The 6,000-nt window shown below is 44.2% G+C and overlaps 1 protein-coding gene across 2 annotated transcripts in view; it reads right to left on the bottom strand.

The window, feature by feature from the left end:
• The window catches only part of ATP6V1C1 (ATPase H+ transporting V1 subunit C1), a 45,072-nt gene extending 39,285 nt beyond the window's left edge, over window positions 1–5,787 (bottom strand). Inside the window, exon 1 of one of the 2 annotated variants that reach the window (XM_037133368.2) lies at window positions 5,623–5,787. The gene's annotated coding sequence lies outside the window, so the exon portion shown is untranslated. Of the gene's footprint in view, window positions 1–3,645; window positions 3,791–5,622 lie in introns of those variants that run through there. The other variant, XM_037133370.2, reaches the window with a different exon arrangement.
• Window positions 5,788–6,000: the final 213 nt, after the last annotated feature.

The following is a 6,000-nucleotide window of genomic DNA, read 5'->3' on the forward strand; positions in this document are numbered from 1 at the left end:
CAGCCTTTTCATCTCACAGGGAATTACGCCCAGAGAAAGCCCAATGCTAACTTCAGGGAGCAGACTGTCACGGCCAGAGCACTGCACTGAGAATGGGGAGACCTGGAACCTAATCTCAGTTCTGCAAATTACTGGCTGCATAAATTTTATCTGTAAAATGAAATTGGATTATGATACCCATAATCCAATCCTTCGTCTGCTCCTAAACACCATGAATCTATACTGGGTGAGACCCAAGACTCTTATATTCCTATTTTTTCTGTAAGTAACTCAGGTAATTCAGATAAGTCAGGTTTCAGAACCACTGTACTAAAATAGGCATTTCTGTGATTACAATAATTATGTAATGAATGTTACAAGAAATGGGAAATATTTTAAATAAGATGGCTAACTGCCATATCATCATCAAGCACTATTATTAGCACTACAATGCAGAAATGATTTGGGGGAATCCTTAAATATATCAACTGTCTTATTGCATGCTGTCTATGGAAGATTACAAACCTAAAAAAAAAGGTGAAAAGCAATATGATATACAAAATCAAGTACAGGGCAAAACAAAATCTGGGTAAATGCTTTCATTGTCAAGAAATGCACGATTTTATATCATTCACGCAGGACAGAATACAGAGAGAGTATTTTAAATGCCAGAAAATTTACTGTAATTTCTGGTAAAGCTGGACACACTGGTGGGCACGGCGAGGAGGGCACTTCAGAACCCTGAGTTCCCAGAGACCTCCTCTCGCCCAAGGGCAACTCAGCAGCTGCCCAGAACAACCAATTCCTTCCATGCCACGGGATTCCCTGAATCTACACTCATGGCTCCCAAAATATTACTTCCCTTTTCTTTCAAACTGGTTTTTCAGACTAGTGACTGGACAACAATACCATGTTTCATTAGATTCTATGCAAAGGTGTCCAACCTGCGGCTCATGGGCTGCATGTAGCCCAAGATGCAGCCCAACTGTGAATGCAGCCCAACACAAAATCATAAATTTACTTAAAACACTGAGATTTGTTTGTGATTATGTGTCACAATTTAATGTGTGGCCCAAGACAACTCTTCTTCCACTGTGGCGTAGAGATGCCAAAAGTTTGTACCCCCTTCATTAGAAGGTGCGGATCGCTCTAACACAATGTATTCTAACCTGACATTCATCAAGTAAAAGACTAAAAACTTGTTAGTTTTCCTCAGAATCGCTGTAGTAAGTCTGAGATTCTGTTTACTGGTAATGATAATCACTTACTGAATACGTACTATGTAATAATTAAGCACTTTAATTACCCTAGGCAATTTTGCACTTAATTCCTTCAAAGATGTTATCACCACTCCCACTTGCAAATGAGAGAAAAGTTAATGAAATTACTTGCCCAGGGTCACACGCTAGCAACAACATACATTTCACACGATAGTTTATTAAACTACTCTTAATTTCCATACTCCCAACATCCAGGAAAGTGTCTGTTGCTAACAAGCCCTCAGATATTTATCTGTCCAACAAATAAATGATTACCATTCATGGGGTTTTGCAACCAAATGGCACCTCTCTCCTCCAGGAGTCTGGAAATGGAGCATTTTAGGTTGTCCCAATGTGAGGGTCACTATCAGCATTTAGTGAATGGGGGATAAACAAGGGACTGTCCAAATGCCAATAGCACCCATTGAGAAACTCTAACCCACAGGTTCATTCATAAAGAAATCCTTTCATGGTAATGTTAATCCACCTGTTCATCAGCTTAATTTACAAATAACTTCCTATTTATTAATAGCTTGCTTAAATGTCCTAAAAGACACATCAATCTCTTTTTACATAACACCATTTTTGCATCTACCTGGCATTTATTTTCAAATACACACGCATATCATTTTAAATATAGAGCCAATGCTCCATCATTTATTCTCTGATGGAACCAAAGTACCTCTCCTCCACTGCCCACCTAACTTCTCTCAGCAGAGTTGCACGATGGTATAGCATTTGAAGTAGCTTTGCCACTGGAAAATAATTTTGCTTCACTATCAAGAATACAGTTGGAGCCCTGGCTGGTGTGGCTGAGTGGTTGAGTGCCCCTCCACCCCCCTATCCCACCTCACCCCCAAGAATCAAAGGGTCTCCAATTTGATTCCCAGCACATGCCTGGGTTGTGGGCCAGGTCCCCAGTGGGGGGCGTATGAGAGGCAACCACACATTGATGTTTCTCTCCCTCTCTTTCTCCCTTCCTTCTCCTCTCTAAAAAATAAACAAATAATATCTTTAAAAACAAAAAAGAATACAGTTTGAAATTTCTACTTCCAAGGGCCACTCATGTTAACAGGAAATTTTAGATTGCCCTGGTTCATTACCTAAGCTATCTTTCCAAAGGTATTATGCTAATGGTTTCTCCTGTGTCTTTAAAAACATCAGTGAAATGGGAATTTAATATGAATAAGTTTACAACTAAAACTGTATAAAAATCTACATCCAAAGAGTGAAAAAGATTTACTCTTCCAGACAGATCAGAATACAGACAACAACAAAATTTAATTAGGAGGTACCTAGTTACACAACTGCAGTTACCCCTAAGTGGATTCAAGGTCAAAAGAAAGACTGTTCAGGGACTAGAGCTTAGGCAAAGGTCTGTTCTGGTTTTCAGTTGCTCTTTTGCTAATGGAACTATTTAATAAGCTGGAGGGGGGAGTGCAGGGTGGGGAATCAGAGGATCAGTCTTTTGAAGCCCAAAGTTCCTTTTTAGGTTATAAAAATTAATGTAAATGAAGTTCTTAAAGACAAACATGCCAACCAATAAAAAAGAACATTTCCTGCACAGTTTTAAAAGCGAAATTACTCTAACCAACTAACTTTCAGCATTTACTTTAGTCAGACCCCAAGTACTGTGTTGGTTTTTTTTTAAGATTTTATCTAGTCTAGTCCCTGCAAGACTTACCAAAAGATAAAAAGATCCAGGAATTCTGAGACACAGCCCTGAGGCTCAGTCTTCCGCACATTCTGAGACGTGGTTATTGCGCAAAGAACCAACTGGGGACCAGAGCACTTTCAGCTCTCCTCTGCTGTTCATCATCACCTCCAACTGAATAGCATCACCCAGGCTCACAGAAACTGATTTTTAAAGCACTGACCACTAGCTGCCAAATCCCTTGAAGCTGTCCTACTAGAAAAAGTTCAGCCAAAGTTCCAAATCAAAGGTTACAGTGCACTTCAAGAAACTGACCATTCTCTCTCAATGGGACCGTGTGAAGCACTGTGCAGGTCATCAGCAGGAACAATACACCAGCTACCCTGGAAGTTATGCCAGACTTAGACAAATCACTTTATCTAGTTCCTAGTTCCAAAGTCCTAGATAGAGTCCTACTTACACAGAGAATATTCATCTACTTCCCTCACAGACCTGTGCAAATAAACATGAAAGGTAACCAAGTCCTCCCTGTGACTATTGTTCAGCAAAAGATATTCTGGAGTAGATGACATTACCAAAGGATAAACTTGGAAGGCCAAAATGGATTTCCATCAATCCCAAATGGCCCAGCCTCCCCTGCAAACTTCAGGAAGTAGCTATAACCACCCTCACTGAAAGTGCAAACAGAATCATTCTCTCCCTTCCCCAAATCCTTAGCTTCTAAAAGTATAGTTAAACATTCTCTTTAATTACCTTTGGGAAGAGATAAAGTATTTTGCCTTCCAATCTTTCAGAAAAGTCTCATCGGCTTTGCCGTCTCTTGGTAAAGTTACAATGTCTTCTTGAGGTGCTCTCTCTTCATTTAGTGCTCTTGCATCCTCCACATTCACAACAGAATTTTCACTTCAAATCCACATCTGACCCACTTCGCTACCTATAATCTTCTCTGGTTTCCCTCTTTTTTAAGAATAAAAAGTTTCTAAGAATAAAAGCCCTGCTGGGCCTAACCCCAGGATTCCCCCACCTGCCGACCTGTCTTCCATGGCTCCTTCCAGACTCAGCCATGCTAGTGCCCCTACAACATCTCAACAGCTTTACTCCTCCTCACAGCTCGGGACTTTATTTTTTAAAGGTTTTATTTATTTTCAGAGAGAGTGGAAGGAAAGGAGAAAACTAGGAGAGAAACACTGACACGTGAGGAAAACCTAGGGACCTGGCCTGCCACCCAGGCATATGCCCTGACTGGGACTCGAACTGGCGACCCTTAAGCACAGGCCAGCACTTCATCCACGGAGCAACACCAGCCAGGGCATGAGGACTTAAACATATGCTGTTCCCTCAGCCTGGAATGCCTTTGCTTACATCTTCGCTTGCTTTTCAGATGTCAGTTCGAAAGTCATAGCCTCCAAAAAGCCTTCTTTGAACCTTTTATAAAGGCCACGTCCTTTATAAATTTTCACTTCATTGGTACTCCTTCAAAGCAAATATCAGACTTACACAATTATTTATTAAAAATCCATCTCCTCCGCTTGCCTGTAAAATCTGTGAGATCCTGTTTTCTAAACCCTAGCATCTGCACAGTACCTTGTATACAGCTCAACACGTTATTAGCTGTGCATAAGAAAATAAATCGTTCAGAAGTCATGACCTGACCCCTACTTTATTCCCCACTTCTCCGTAAATCAAATCCACCACAAAACTAGACTTCTGACTCCCCTACAAGCACTTTCCCCTCATCTTCAGGCCTTCAAATCCTGCGGCTTCCCCTGCCTAGAAAGTTCTCCCCATTTCTCTCCACCTGTTCAAATCCCACTGGCTTGCTAAGACCTAACCTGTCACCTTTCCTCCAGAATATTTAGTGGTAGTGCCAGTCCATACAGCTGTGCCTGCTCCACAATTCCAAAGCACTTAACATTCTTTTCGATAATTACCAGTAACCTCATAGGACTTCAATGTGTCATGTGTGTGACTTACCTCCCCAAGACTGGTGCAAACCTTCAGGCTGAACTGTTTACATCCTGCTCCTCCACTCCCAGAGCATTGCAAAGTACTGCGCGCTCACCGAAATGTTCTCCCCCTGACATACCACATTTTACCTCTAAAGAGTATTAGCTTCCCCTAACTCCTGTTTGTCAGTGATTCAATTTGCTGCATGTGACTCCCCCCTCAAGTTTTTCAAGGGTTTCTTGCCTGCCCTTCTCCCATTTTAATAAATGGTTTTAATTCTCTGGATTGTTTTTCCCCTGCCTACAAGGACCCTTCGTCCTCTGTGAGGGACCCCTAGGAGGGGCTCCCAGTCTCTTCAAACTGCCATCCGCCTACACCTGGTAAAAAAAAAAAACCTGTGCTCCCTGTGATCTCACACATCAGCCCAGGTCCGCATTTGGGCCACTCTGCCACCTTCATCCCCATCAATCAAGGGGGCGTGGATACTCTGTGACCACCCCCAACCTCACCCAAGGAAAAATGTCCCAGATTCGCAGTGTTTCTCCTTCCTGCCTTTGCCACTGAGTAGCCCCTTTCGCTTTTCCCCTCCTTCCTCGTCCTAAGACACATAACCTGGGCCCAAGGTTACGAAAAACCTGTGCCGAGAAACCAGTCACAGCCACCCAGCAAGTTCCAACGCCACAGCCTCGAGCCCCGCGCCGCCCCCATCCTTCCCAGCCGGCGATCGCAGCGCAAGCTTCGGCCTGGCCAGGACGCCCGTTGGGGCAGCCATCGCTCACTAACCCAGGAAGATGTCAAACGAGGAACTGGCAGCAGATAACAGGTACGGAGGCGGGCAGCCCGGCAGACGTTAACGGCTCAGCGCTCCATCCCTCCCAAACCTAAGCTCCGGCCTCAAGGCTTCCACGTCCTCAGCGCCCAAGGAGCAAGTCACGTGCTAGCAAGAGCAGTCAGCTGACCGCAGCGCGCGCGGCCGCGCCTACGCGCGCTACTGCGCATCCTCAGTTTCTACCGCGAACTCCGCAGGAGGGCGGGGCTGGCAGGATCGGGGGAAGCCGGGAGACCCGGGTGACCCGGCAGTCCCGGTTGGCGCCCACTTCCGTAGTGGGTGGGTTTCCCCTCCTGCCAGGGTCCGGGTGGAGTCTCTTTCGCCCCGAATAA

The sequence above is a fragment of the Artibeus jamaicensis genome, unplaced genomic scaffold (assembly GCF_021234435.1).
Source record: "Artibeus jamaicensis isolate MK-2021 breed Jamaican fruit bat unplaced genomic scaffold, CSHL_Jam_final scaffold_916, whole genome shotgun sequence".
NCBI classification, from domain to species: domain Eukaryota; kingdom Metazoa; phylum Chordata; class Mammalia; order Chiroptera; family Phyllostomidae; genus Artibeus; species Artibeus jamaicensis.